The 15,841-nt window shown below is 37.8% G+C and overlaps 1 protein-coding gene across 4 annotated transcripts in view; it reads left to right on the top strand.

Annotated features, from left to right (window-relative positions):
- The window catches only part of LOC116846467 (MAM and LDL-receptor class A domain-containing protein 1-like), a 181,671-nt gene that overhangs the window by 106,595 nt on the left and 59,235 nt on the right, over positions 1–15,841 (top strand). The window lies entirely within an intron of this gene.

Raw genomic sequence — 15,841 nt, 5'->3', positions numbered from 1 at the left:
ATTTTTCGTGAAAATTAATGCTTTATTTAAAAAAAGTCGTAAAAAACATGTCACTGAAAGTATTGTCCATCGCTAGCCACTATTTTTTCTCATCTTTCTGACAGCATTTGAATTTCGCGTCGGAAAAACGACACGTCTTTTGAGGCTATTCAAGAGTCGACCCATTTTTTGGTATCTTCATAAGAATGGAAGTGCTGCTCAGCCAGGCCATGTGCCATCGATAGGAACAAGTGATAATTGGAAGGGGCAATGTCTGGTGAATACGGCGGGTGGGATAGGACTTCTCATTTAAGTGTTTCCAAGTAGGTTTTCACCGGTTGTGCAACATGTGGCTGAGCGTTGTCATGTTGCAAAATCACTTTGTCGTGTCTCTGCTCGTATAGCGGCCGTTTTTCCTTCAATGCTCGGCTCAAACGCATCAATTGTAGTCGATAGCGATCTCCCGTGATGGTTTCGTTCGGTTTGAGCAGCTCATAATAAACTACACCCAGCTGATCCCACCAAATGCAGAGCAGAAGCTTCGAACCATGGATATTCGGCTTTGCCGACGATGTTGATGCATGATCGGGCTTACCCCACGATCTTCTACACTTAAGGTTATCGTAGTGTATCCATTTTTTATCACCAGTCACGATATGATGCAAAAAACCTTTCCTTTTCTGCCGTTGAAGCAGTTATTCACACGTGAAAAGACGCTGTTCGACGTCTCTCGACTTCAACTCGTACGGCACCCAATGTCTTTGCTTTTGAATCATTCCTAATCCTTTCAAACGTTTCGACACTGTTGTGTGATTAACTCCTAATGATTCTGCAAGTTCAGCTAGCGTCTGACATGAGTCTTCATGAAGTAATGCCTCCAATTCTTTGTCTTCAAACTTTTTCGGTGCGCCAGAGCGTTCTTTATCTTCAACATAAAAATCATTATTTTTGAAGCGTCTAAACCAATCTGCATGTTGTTTCCGACAGAACATGGTCGCCGTAAGTCTCAATAAGAATTCTGTGTGCTTCAGCTGCAGATTTTTTTTTAATAAAGTAGTGCAGTAAAATTCCCCGCAAATACTCTTTTTTTGGCACGAAATTCGACATGTTTAACACTATGAAAAAAAAGTTGTTTACACTTCGACGAAATGACATACACTGAATTTCAAGCTTGCTTATAGTTCTTCCTTATAGATACGTTACCATCTTAAACTACAGGCACGTAGTTCTGGTAACGCCATTTATTGGAAAACAGCGAGAACTTATTCAAGATCCTGATAAATTTTTGGTACTATTTTTTCTATACGTTTTTACTCATTACATTCAGGGAAGTTGTTTTTGCCATGAAAACACGAATAAAATTAACATAATAATTACTCTTCATCGGTTTAGTGAATCTACTTGATTTGAAATTTTTCCAGTATATTATAGATAATTAAGGAAAAGTTACCCAAAGTTTTATCTAATTGGTACTATTTTTATATAGCTCAGATACATCCTTAAGATGTTCAAATTAACTTTAAGCAACTTTAAATTAATTTGAACAACTTAAAGTAATTTTTCCTAAGGGCTGTTAGGCGCCAAATGAGTTTTCCGCCATCACATATGCAACAATTATATTATTATTAGTTGATACTTATTGGGTAATAATTCCAAGTTTTACGAGATTGCATAGTTACGAAATAGTACAAACCTTTCTTATTTAGAATGACCTAATCTACAAGTATATTACAGAACCAACACTTGAAATCAGATATTCTGTATATAAAAATTATTAGGTTGGCCAATAAGTCCGGGCGGTTTTTTACTTATAAATGATCGATGATTATTTTTATAGAAGATAATAACTTTAATCAATTATGTATTGACCGTTGTTATCTACTATCTTTTGCCACTTTTCGAACATAATTTAAAAGAACTTCCTATCTTTCTCAGCAAAAAACTGTTCCAAGTGTCGCTTGACAGCTTCCTCAGAAACAAAGTGCTTTTCATTCAAGGAATTCTGAAGGGAGCGAAACAGATGGTAATCTGAAGGTGCAATGTCTGGAAAATACGGAGGATGTGGTAGGACATCCCAGCCTAGCGCCAATAATTTTTGCCGGATTTGTAGAGATGTGTGCGGCCTAACGTTGTCATGATGAAAGACGACGCCTCTACGATTTACTAATTCTGGACGCTTCTCGTGGATCGCTGCATTCAGTTTATCCAGCTGACTACAGTACACATCTGAATTGATCATTTTGTTCTTTGGAAGTAGCTCGTAGAATACATCACCCTTCTAATCCCACCAAATTGAGAGCATGATCTTGCTCGGATGAAGCCCTGCTTTCGAAATGGTGACGGTTTGCTGCGCTGCCCCCACGATCTTTTGCACTTGATGTTATTGTAGACGATCTATTTTTCGTCGCCAGTTACTATACGCTTCAGAAATGGATTGCTTTTCTCACGTTTTCCGAGTGAATCGCTGATAGAAATGCATTGGATTAAATGAGTTTCGCTCAATTCGTGCGGAATCCAAATATCGAGACGGCTAATATAACCAAGTTGATACAGATGGTTTTTCACGCTCGATTTCGATATTTGGAGAACGCCTGCAATCTCCCGCGTCGTGTAGTGTAAATTGATGTCGATTACCGCCTTCAATTCGTCGTTGTCGATTTGATTTGGTCGGCCTAAACGTGGTTTGTCTTTGATGGAAAAATCTCCGCAACGAAATCTCGCAAACCACTTTTGGCACATGTGTTCTTTCGCGGCATCCTCATTATATATTGCACAACTTTTTTTACAGATTTGCGTCGCGTTTTTACCTTTTTTAAAATAAAAAAGCATAATATGTTGAAAATACTCGTTCAGGTTATCCATTTTCAGATGACGCAAAACACACAAGATACACAAGCAATCTTTACGTATATTTTTTAAATACACGTTGAAATGTCATCTGTCAATGACTATACACTTTCAAAACTTTTGACTGAAGATGAAGCTAAGCAGAGCGCTTTGAAGCCATCTATCGAGAAAAACCGCACGGACTTATTGGCCAACCAAATACAAAATAGTACTGTTAACAAAATATATTGATAACAAAATATTATTATTTTATTTTAGCATACACACAGTTTTTCTTTCTATAGAAATTTTTAAATTTTACACATTAATTTTATTCTATATTTTTTAGAAAACGTGTATGTGTACATTCAGAGGCAGGTATGGTGTCCCGTATACGCCTGTCAGATAGTCGAAAGCGACAACAGGCATATACGGAGAGCGTACTGTACGTCTTACGTACAACGCGAGAGAAGCGAAGAAGGCACGTAGGAGAAGTGGTGGGAGACATTTCGATGTTGCATCCTTATCGCACGTCGTCCGATCGAGAAAGAAAACATTAGCAGACGTTATCAGTTATTAGTGGTGTCCTCAATAGCTGTCTCACTCACTCAACGCTTGAATGTAGAGAATATGAGCGAGACACCTATAGAGACAGCGCGATGTCCCTATTGCTATATATATATATATATATATATATATATATATATATATATATATATATATATATATATATGTGCGTATGTAATAATATTGAATATGTATATAATATTGTATATATTATTGATTGATTATTGATTATTGATTGTATATAATATTGTATATAATATTGTATATGTATGTAATATTGAATATGTATAATATTGAATATTTAATATATACCACAGGAGTAACGAACTGTGGGGTCCTGATCTCTGCCAAGAGATGCTAAACGGGCTGTACCTCCACGCGGTGCATCCTGGGTAGTGCTAAAGCAGCCCGCAAATTTTATTTGACTTTAGTTGTGTTTTGAAACTCATAAAAACCATCTTATGTTTCAATTTTGACAAAAAAATTCGAAGGCAAAACAATTTCAAATTTTAACATAAAAATGGCGATAACTCGAAAACAACGCATTTTTTGACTTATGTTTGTATCAACTTTCTTTCTTGTTTTTGATTCCCCATTTATCTCCCGAGCGATTGACCTCGACTTACGGAACATCCTGTATATATTTACATTTATATTTTGAGCTTTATATTAAGACATAACGTCCAAACAAATAACATAAAACAAAGTAATATGTCGCTTTTAGTGCTTTTACTCTATATGTTTATTTTTGACTATCTGTAAAATTTCTCATATGTCTACTAAAACTTTCTGTAACGTCGAATAAATTACAGTTAAGCTATCGCAACCAACGTTAAATACATAAAGAAGATATACAGGATGTCTCACACTCTCCCCCGGACATTTTGTGAGGACGTAAAACAGGTTGAGGTGAACATAAAAGTCCTATGCCGTTTTGCGATATTCACAATAATTATCGAGATATTAATTGTAGAAAATTTGTGAATGATCATACAGGTTATGGTAAATGAGTAATAGCGGCGACTGCCGTAGTGTACTTATATTTTAGGTCAAATTGAACAAAAAAGTCTTTTACCATTTTACAAATAATCACATAGATTTTTAATTATTAATTAAAGAAGATGAGTGCATTATCACGCAAAATCGTGCAATAATCTTCTTTAATTAATAATTAAAAATCTATGTGATTATTTGCAAAATGATAGAGGATTTTTTTGTTCAATTTGACCTAAAGTATAAGTACACGACGGCAGTCGTCGCTATTATAACTCATTTACCATATTCTGCATGATCATTTACAAGTTTTCTACAATTAATATCTCGATAATTATTGCGAATATCGCAAAACGGTATAGTACTTTTATGTTTACCTCAACCTGTTCTACGTTCTCACAAAATTCCCGGAGGAGAGTGTGAGACACCCTGTATAAATTATAATATAACATGTAGTTTTTATTTTTGGTTTTACTATTTATTTATAAATATTATGGCCATATTTTACTCACATTTTGAATAAATGACTGGCGTTGTAAGCTCGAGTTAATGACGGTCGAAACCCACGTGTGTCCCGCAGTAAGATTCTATCGAAGGAACATGGATTCTCTATCGAGAATCTCTTCAGGAGTTCTTTCAATAGTTTATTCTTCAGCTGCCGGTTACAAGTTTTTGCGGCGGATCCCACTCTTGGACGACGTAGACACAGGTTTTTTTCTGTTGTAACAAACTGCACTGAGACGCTTTATGAATGCTCCCAGATAGCACATGGACGTCTCATGGACGTTCAAGTTTGGATATTGGAACGTCCATAAGACGTCCTAGTAAAGCCCAACAGACGTCCCAACGGACGTTCATAGTATGTCCGTTTTTATCTATTTTGGACGTGGATATATGTCGTAATTAACACAGTAATATAATTTTCTGATAATATGATTTAATAAAATGATTTAATTTCAATAAAAATTATATTTTTTATACTTTTATTGTTAATTTAACCCTTAGCTAATGAGGTAAGGTCTACAAAATCCCGCACATTCTATTTCGTTAACTTAAATTTTTCTAGTAAAAATTCTTTATTGTTAAATTTATATATAAACATACAAATCAACGCTTATTATAAGCGATGGGGTATCTATCTAATGTATCCATAAAATGTAAATAAAATTAGTTAATAATAGTAATTTCTCACAAATTCTCAGAGTATCCCAAGTAATGATTCGCGAAATATTTATTATAATAAAGTTCCAAAGAATACTTTTGAATAAATTTAGCTCGGATAATTCTTCAGGAATTCTTCAGATATTCATTTTTCTAATTATTTAGGTATTCTTTAAAATGGTTTCTCTATAAACTTCTATTCATATTTGTGCTATCTGGGTCAACATTTTTTCATTAATATATCTTTGAACATTATTCTATCAGGACCTTGAATAAGTTCTCGCTGTTTTCCAACAGATAGAACTACGTGCGTGTAGTTTAAGATGGTAACACATCTATAAGGAAGTACTATAAGCAAGCTTGAAATTCAGAGTATGTCATTTCGTCGAAATGTAAACAATTTTTTTTTCATAGTGTTAAACATGTCAAGTTTCGTGCCAAAAAAAGAGTATTTGCGGGAAATTTTACTGCACTACTTTATTAAAAAAAAATTTGCAGCTGAAGCACACAGAATTCTTGTTGAGACTTACGACCATGCTCTGTCGGAAACAACATGCAGAGATTGGTTTAGACGCTTCAAAAATAATGATTTTGATGTTGAAGATAAAGAACGCTCTGGTGCACCGAAAAGTTTGAAGACGAAGAATTGAAGGCATTACTTCATGAAGACTCATGTCAGACGCTAACTGAACTTGCAGAATCATTAGAAGTTGATCACACAACAGTTTCGAAACGTTTGAAAGTATTAGGAATGATTCAAAAGCAAGGACATTTAGTGCCGTACGAGTTGAAGCCGAGAGACGTCGAACGGCATCTTTTCACGTGTGAACAGCTGCTTCAACGGCAGAAAAGGAAAGGTTTTTTGCATCGTATCGTGACTGGCAATGAAAAGTGGATACTACGATAATACTAAGCGTAAAAGATCGTGGGGTAAGCCCGGCCATGCATCAATATCGTCGGCAAAGCCGAATATCCATGGTTCGAAGCTTCTGTTCTGCATTTGGTGGGATCAGCTGGGTTTAGTTATTAGCTTAGTTTATTATGAGCTGCTCAAACCGAACGAAACCATCACGGGAGATCGCTATCTACTATAATTGATGCGTTTGAGCCGAGCATTGAAGGAAAAACGGCCGCTATACGAGCAGAGACACGACAAAGTGGTTTTGCAACATAACAACGCTCGGCCACATGTTGCACAACAGGTGAAAACCTGCTTGGAAACGCTTAAATGGGAAGTCTTACCCTACTCGCCGTATTCACCAGACATTGCCCCTTCCGATTATCACTTGTTCCGATCGATGGCACATGGCCTGGCTGAGCAGCACTTCCATTCTTATGAAGATACCAAAAAATGGGTCGACTCTTGAATAGCCTCAAAAGACGTGTCGTTTTTCCGACGCGAAATTCAAATGCTGTCAGAAAGATGAGAAAAAATAGTGGCTAGCGATGGACAATACTTTCAGTGACATGTTTTTTACGACTTTTTTTAAATAAAGCATTAATTTTCACGAAAAATCAGCGAAAACTTATTCAAGGTCCTAATACTAACTGGATAATTGCAACGATGTAATGCTCGTGAGTAAGAAATGGTTGGACAAGTTCTATAAGGTTTATTTTTAAGAGCCAAATGCTGGAGATGCAAGCACATTAAAAATAAAAAACAACGTGTATAAATAATAATTTGTTAGTTACATACACCACAGTTGATATAAATGAAAATTAGATAAAAATCTGTCACATTCTTTGCTTATCGAGTTGATTAAAAATGACCTCTCAAAAACATATTATAGACATCTTTAAATGACGTTATTATCACGTCAAAATTGTTCACGTTTTTTAAACGTCAGTTATTGGTTACGTGACGTCTAGGACCAGTAATTATCATTTATCGAAGTGAAAATAACGTGACGTTGTTGCCTGGGGATAGAATGATATGTAGCGTTGATAGCGCGCATTCTCAACATGCCTATAATCGAATTTTATACTTAAGACATTTATGTCCCATATCGGATATCTTATGGACTTCCATTGCATGTCCATAGATGTGCGGACGTAAAATGGACATAAAATGGACGTCCATAGGACATCTTGTGCTATTTGGGCTACTCTCGCGAGAAACGACTAAGATATGATGACAAAAAACAATGGGTGCTTTCCAATTATTTAACTCATCTTGACACATACGAAAAGTGTTATATCAATTGGTTTTATCATTTTTATTTTAAAAGTTTCTAAAAATTACCCTACTTTAGGCCCTGTTATACTAGGAAAACCCCTTAACTCGTGTAGTAAGTCGTTTCGCGAGATGTGTGTCAACTGCGCGTAGCAACTCATATCGCGAAGCGTGTGTCGTCCGCGCCAGTCGCGAGTAGTATTGTTTTCCGATCGTCAGATCTTAAGCCTGATCTACAATATGCTCTTTGCTTCCTGCTTCTTTCTCTTTATCTCTTTCCGACTCAAACCTCAAGCTTTAAGCTAGAAGAAGATAGAAGACAAGAAACAGAACGCAAAGAGCATATTGCAGATCAGGCTTTAGTCGTTTCTCGCGAGAGTAGCACTCGTGAAACGTCCCAGTGCAGCCTGTCACGACAAAAAGAAACCAGTATCTACGTCGTCCAAGAGTGCGATCCACCGTAAAAACTTGTAACCGACAGCTGAAGAATAAAGTATTGAAACGTAGAGAACTCCAATGATTCTCGTTCACGTTCCTTCGACGCAATCTTACCGCGGGACACACGTGGGTTTCGGCCGTCGTTGACTCGAGCATACGACGTTAGTCATTTATTCAAAATGTGAGTAAAAGATGGCCATAATATTTATAAATAAATAGTGAAAACGAAAATTAAAACTGCATGTTATATTACAATTTATATATTTTTTTATGTAATATCTAACGTTAGTTGCGATAGCTTAACTGTAATTTATTCGACGTTGCAGAAAGTTTTAGTGGACACATGAGAAATTTTACAGATAGTCGAAAATAAATATATATTTATTTTGTAATAAATGTATATATAGTGTAATATATAGTATACAGTATGATATAATATATAATATAACATATAGTATAATACATTATATATATATATAGTATAATATATAATAGTATAATACTATACAGGATATATTATACAGAGATATATTATACAGGAATATTATACAGGGATATGTTGAATATAAAATATAGAGTATACACTACACATACACTACAATAAATACCGATTATTTTTGTAACTGATTATACAAACGCAATGTTATTAGAGAAATTATGGCCAATGGCCAATGGCCATCTTTCTTGGTGTGGCCATAATACCGCAATTTACTTTATAATTTTCGGAGAATGCCCTGAAACGTCCTCAGAACGTAGGGATTTCAGAATGTCTTTAAGATGTCCTGTAGAGATGTGTTGTTCGATTTTTTAAAAATTACATTTTCTTAAAAATATTCCCTCAAAATTTCAAGTTAATTCGACACGATACATCAGGTCGTCCCTCCCTGATGAAACAGAAATGTTCGCGAAATCAAACATAAAAGAATCCACACGGCTCAAATCCGGAAAAAATCTAATTATTATAATCAGATATAAGCGAAAATGGGTCTGTAAGACCTAAATGCCAGAAGGAAGTGCATATTTATTATACTTAAATGTCTAATCCAAAGTTACGCATACAAAATAATAATAATTGTAACGAAAAAACAAACGTTTCGATCCCATTGGATCCTTATCGATGTACAATTATTAACAAAATTTATACAATGATCGCAGATTGTCGCATGAAAGTGGTAAAAAAAATTTTAACGATGTGTTGGTATCGAGTTGGTATTGTAGTAATATATGTGCTCCTAGAGATTTTTATAAGCAAAATTTGCAAGGTCGGGCCCTTCATGATCGTGCGCTCCGCCTCACAGTCCTGATTGTAAGGGATTGCAAGAAAGGTGGTAGAACTCAGCTAATGGTAGTGAGATAAATAACAAATATATAAAAATAATTCAACTTAAGAAGCACGAACGAAAATCGGCTCTTAACAAATTTGTTCACAGTTCTTGCAGGATAATTTATAAATAGTATTAACCCGTGAAAAAGATGGTAGAGGGTCTTTATGTCCGTTGATAAAATTGTCTAACTTTCTAACAGCCAGGAAGGCCAATTTTTGTCCCAAATGAGCCGAGATCGATCTAAATTGTTCAGACACACTCTTGATATAAGGAACCGGGAAATAACCGAAACATTCCTCCTCCTTAATTATGCTACTTTGTGATCCCCCTCCTGATTCCGCTTCTTTATGGACCAACTTAGAGAGCCGCATGTGAAATGTGTGAAAAATCAGTCCCAGAAGACAAACATTATCCCTTAAAATTGAAATCATAGGGCTTAAGTTTTTTGATGAAAAGATGAATGAAAAAGGAAAAATGCTCTGTCCACCAAACCCAATATAGTGTCTCGGCTATGGAATATGGAACGTCATGAGAAATGACTGAAATAACGAGCAGAAAACGGCGGTTTATGAAATCAATCAATAATTAAACTGTTCTTTTCAATTATCAAAATAACAACCAGAAAAATAATATAGTTATTGCTACCAATCACATAGTAAATTGTAGTCGTATTATAAAACGAATTAAATAAAGTTAAGATATCCTAAAAAAGAAATGAGTGCCGCGGGAATTATGTGATCCGTATTTATAATATAGAGGTAAATGATATAGGCTAACCTATTAATTAATCATGAATTCCAAATCTATCATAACCAGATCAACAATAACAGGCGATAAAGGGGAACCCGAACATGGGGTTACCGAACTTCTGCTTGAATTATCTCATCAAAAATTAAAATGTTAAATCTACCAAGTCAATATCTTTCATGAATTCCAAAAGTGATATTGATATTTTTTTTTTAAATTTTAGTCCAACGTTTCTTTAAACTATATGCACTAAGGTCTTTAAGGGAACGTTAGTAAAAAGTAAAATCACATTAAATGAAATAAAGCGAAATCCAGGTGATATATATGTATTGTTAATAGACTTAACAAATTCAAATCTATTTTCCACTAATAAATCGCTTGTAAAATGTTATTACGTATAATCTGAATAAAGATGGTTAGAGAATAAGACGGTTAGAGAATGTCAGGATGGTTACGAATAAAAACGACTTTTGTCTTATGTAAAACCTTTAAAAATCGTCTGTCATTCGAATCAAGAAGTAGACTCTTGTTAACAAAGCAATTTAATATTGTTAAAGAAAAGTTACGTGATATCTGTTGTAGATCAACTGAATCTACTTATATTATTCTCGATGTTTCTAATAAAATTAAATAATAATTGTACTTAGTTGTTCGACAAAAGTAAGTAAAAGTTTCCCCTTAATTGTAACAAAGAACGTACCTGCGCTGGAATCTCTATGTTAGTTAAATTAAGAAACCATTTATCATTCAAGTTCAATGGGGAATATATTCAAATAATAAAAAGGAGATGTCACGTTCCGAATGCTTGGTTATCGATATTATCGCTGGCATTGTTGCCTCTTTTTCGCGATACCGATTGGCTGTGCGTTGCGGCCTGCTTCGTGTCATGCCGGGCTGTCATCGTGGCGGAGTCGAATAACAGTTCGTACGTATTACGAGAACGGGGTTATAACGAGGGAGAATAAGAATACGAGAGAATAGTAGTGAATGACAGAGAATAAAGGAGAATTAGAGAAAATAAGAGAGAATGGGAGAGAAACATTTAGCTGTATTAAAATTTGTTTAATAATTATGTATATAAGACTATAATAATAATTATGTACATGAGACTATGTATATTATATCTATGTTTTTATCTCTTCCAACATGTTGGCTTTACTTTTCTGGCCGTTTGCGGGATCCATGTATACTATGTCCCTGGTTGTACTCGAATGTGAATGCAGATTACAGGTCTGTGTGTGAAAGACAGGGAAAGACAGGAGAGGCAAGGAGAAACGGAGAGAGACGAGGAGAGATGGGAAGAGGCAGGGAAAGACAGGAGAGGCAGGGAGAGACGGGGATAAACGAGGAGAGATGGGAAGAGGCAGGGGAAGATAGGAGAGGCAGGAAGAGACGGGGAGAGACGAGGAGAGATGGGAAGAGGCAGGGAAAGACAGGGAAAGACAGGGAGAGACCGGAGAGACAGGGAGAGATAATACAGATTACAGGGAGAGACAGGGAGAGAAGGAGAGACAGGGAGAGACAATGCAGATTACAGGGATAGATAGGGAGCGACAGGGAGAGATGGGGAGAGACAGGGAGAGGCAGGAAGAGACAGAAAGAGACAGGGAGAGATAGGGAGAGAGGGGGAGGCAGGGAGAGACGAGGATAGACGGGTTGATACGGGGAGAGATGCAGAGACACAGGGAAAGACAGGGAGAGACCGGAGAGACAGGGAGAGACAAGCGAGGCAGAGAAAGGCAGGGAAAGACAGGGAGAGACCGGAGAGACAGGGAGAGACAAGCGAGGCAGAGAAAGGCAGGGAAAGACAGGGAGAGACCGGAGAGACAGGGAGAGACAAGCGAGGCAGAGAAAGGCAGGGAAAGACAGGGAGAGACCGGAGAGACAGGGAGAGACAAGCGAGGCAGAGAAAGGCAGGGAAAGACAGGGAGAGACCGGAGAGACAGGGAGAGACAAGCGAGGCAGAGAAAGGCAGGGAAAGACAGGGAAAGGCAGAGAAAGATAGGGAGAGACAGAGAGAGGCAGGGAGAAACAGGGAGAGACAGGAAGAGATCGGGAGAGACAGGGAGAGACAAGCGAGGCAGAGAAAGGCAGGGAAAGACAGGGAGAGACAGAGAAAGGCAGGGAGAAACAGGGAGAGATAGGGAGAGATAAGGAGAGACAGGGAGAGACAGGTGAGGCAGGAAAAGGTAGGGAGAGACAGAGAGACTCGGGGAGACACTGCAGATTATAGGTTTGCGTTTTTCGCGATGTAATTAAAGTGCAATAAAGTAAGAAAAGAAATGGAAGGCGCGCACGTAGCGCGCGCTGCGTGTTAGTAGTCCAAATAGTAAAAAGGAGATGTCACGTTCCGAAGTTGCTTGGTTATCGGTATTATCGCTGGCATTGTTGCCTCTTTACCGCGATACCGATTGGCTGTGCGTTGCGGCCGGCTTCGTGTCGCGCCAGGCTGTCATCGTGGCGGAGTTGAGTGACAATTCGTGCGTATTACGACAACGGGGTTATAACGAGGGAGAATGAGAATAAGAGAGAATAGTAGAGAATGAGAAAGAGTAAAGGAGAATTAGAGAAAATAAGAGAGAATGGAAGGGAATAAAAGAACATGAAAACATTTAGCTGTATTAAAATTTGTTTAATAATTATGTATATGAGACTATAATAATAATTATGTACATAAGACTATATATATTATGTCTATGGTCTCTTCCTACATGTTGGCTTCATTTTTCTGGCCGTTTGCGGGATCCATGTATACTATGTCCATAGTTGTATTCGAATATGAATGCAGATTACTGGTTTGTGTGTGAGAGGCAGGGAGAGACAGGAAGAGATGGGTTGAGACGGGGAGAGATGCGGAGACAGAGAGAGGCAGGGAGAAACAGGGAGAGACAAGCGAGGCAGAGAAATACAGGGAAAAACAGGGAGAGACAGGCAAAGACGGGGAAAGACAAGGAGAAATAAGAAGTGACAGGGAGAGACAGAAAGAGACAGGGAGAAACAGGAAGAGACGGGGAGAGACAGGGAAAGACAGAGAGAGACAGGCAGAGACGGGGATAGACGAGGTGAGACGGGGAGAGATGGGGAGAGACAGGGGAAAACAGGGAAAGGCAGGGAAATAAAGGGAAAGACAGAGAGAGGCAGGGAGAAACGGAGAGACAGGGAGAGATCGGGAGAGATAGGTGAGGCAGGGAGAGACAGGGAGAGACAGAGAGAGACTGGGAGAGACAATACAGATTATAGGTTTGTACGTGAGTAAGGTTTGTGTTTTTTGCTATATAATTAAAGTGCAGTAAAGTACTAAGAAAGGAGATTGAAGGCGCGCGTGTAGCGCGCGCAGTGTGCTAGTACTATCAGAGTGGGTGTGTATTAACTAAATCTCGAATGTATCGAAGTGGGTGAAGCCTCTTTTCCGCGACGCTAATTGGCCGTCTCGACCGTCTCGACTGTCTCGATTCCGTCGCAGTTGAATTCGTGCCGCTTGCAGCTGGCAGCCGCGGTGACAGATCAGGTTGTGTTGTTCGCGTCATATTAAATTTGACTCTTTAATTCGAATAGGAATAATGCAGTAACCTCGAATTTGCAACAAAATTTTCTTATTAACAAAACTTTTTCAATGAGGTATGACTAAGTTTTCTTTGCCATTTGAAATTTTTGGATTCCCTCAACGTCTAAGCTTGCCTTGGGAGACTGAAAACAAATTTTTTTGGTAAAAAGATTACCCTTCACAATAAAAAATGTTTCTGCGTTTCTCTATATTTTTAATCATTTCAAAAATATAGAAAGTACGAACAGATTTTAGAAACAACCCGCAGTTGCGTAATGCATATATACAATGAAACTGACTAATCTAATTAAATCTAATATAACACACATTTTTCTGTTTGACAAATCATGATTGGTTGATTTCCTCGTGCATATGCAATTATGCAAGTTTGTCCGAGTAGACTTTAAGTTCGTAGTTTCCTTCAATACTGCTTAATGTATTGCGTGTTTATGTATGTATACTTGTTTGTAAAACAGTTCGGACATTTTCTTTTTGATGTACTTCGAAATATAGTTGACATCCAAATGAGAAAATTTGCGTTTGAGTTTTTCTCATATGATAGGACGTCTCGTTGAATGCATCTCGGAAATCAGTCGCAAAAAAAAAAGGAAATACTCAAACCGCTGTGCAAACGAATGTGCGTGTGTGCGCATATGGTCACGTGTGTATCGTATGTCAAGATATATTATAAATTTACTAAAAAAAAAAATATTGATCAATAAGAGAGCTACGTACAGTGATATAATTATTAACATTTAAAAATGAGATCTATTTTGCCTTTCTATTAATGTAAGAACAAACATTAAGAATCATCAATCGGGGATTTTTTTACGCTGTGTATATTACGTATGCCCGTGTGATTTGAAAACCTTATCTACCTGTCACTCTTCCTGCTTTCTCTCGTCGAGTGGTTGTTCCTTCCCTTTATTTTTCCCTTGCGTTGTATGTGCCTGCCTTATGTTTAAGTTCGTGTATCGCAACCGCCGTCAGACGATTTCATCAATGCCGATTTTATTTTATTACTGCAGTGCCAAATCGATCGAGTCCTCTGTCTTGCGACTACGTGCTCGTGATTACGGCAACGTATTCTCATCCACTTTCACATAACATTTGTTCATTCACTCAGAAGATTTCCGTGACCGGTTCGTTCGGTGGTGCAGCCTGTAACGCCAACTGCATACTGGACTCTATATTATGCCGCTTCATTGTACCCTTAGTCTTCTTCAGCATCGTAGCCTAGGGAGGGAACGCACAAAGGAGTAGTCGATAAAAAATGTCATTGACAAAATAGAAAGTAGAAAATAGAAATAGAAATTACGATCAACTCAAGATCAACGAATTATACACAGAAAAAGAAGGGAAAGAAGAAGAAGTAGAGAAGAGGAAGACGTTACTCCCGTAAAAGCTAAACACTACTATCCGGTAATAGAATGCGTCTAATCCACACATTACGACAAGCTCGAGCTAGCTGCGTTGGATCGAGGCATCGACAAGGTATAATTACGGAAGTCGATCGGTTTTACATGCACCAACGAGGAGGGACCGGATTTTTCTCTTTTTATCTCGTTTTCTATTTTTTTCTTTCTCTTTTTATGGATGTATCGCTCAGATACGGTACACGTTCATCACACCGAGGTTCCTGCTTTGCACACGCGCGCGTGTGACGCCGCTCGAGCGCGCATCGAGGAACCTAGGCTGAGATCTCGTGCGCGCGCGCATCTTCAACGAGAGAGAGAGACTAAATACGATCGAGCGAGCGGTTGTAAGCTGTGGTATGGTTGGATTACTCGTCCGTGCTCTTGTCCCCCTCCCCATTAGCAGGTAGAATCGACGGTTCGGTATTGCGACGCTTGATCTTACTTTTCTTCAACATGGTAGCCTGAAGTGAACAAAGGAATAAGGAAAATATTAGTCGAAATGCAATCAGGGGAAGGGAAAGCATGCGCTGATGGGTATCAGCAATCAGGTTACGTTTTCTTACGGAGAATACGTAGAGCATTGATGTAATGTGAAACGAAAACAGTACTACAAACTAATATATACGGATGCTCCTGTCAAAAGTTTACGTGCCACAAAAAACGTTATGCC

This window comes from Odontomachus brunneus, unplaced genomic scaffold (assembly GCF_010583005.1).
Source record: "Odontomachus brunneus isolate Ranch 3 - 2012 unplaced genomic scaffold, Obru_v1 Obru_scaffold_064, whole genome shotgun sequence".
NCBI lineage: Eukaryota > Metazoa > Arthropoda > Insecta > Hymenoptera > Formicidae > Odontomachus > Odontomachus brunneus.
Note: the sequence above shows the minus strand (reverse complement) of the source record. Positions and strands in the feature narration are given on the sequence as shown.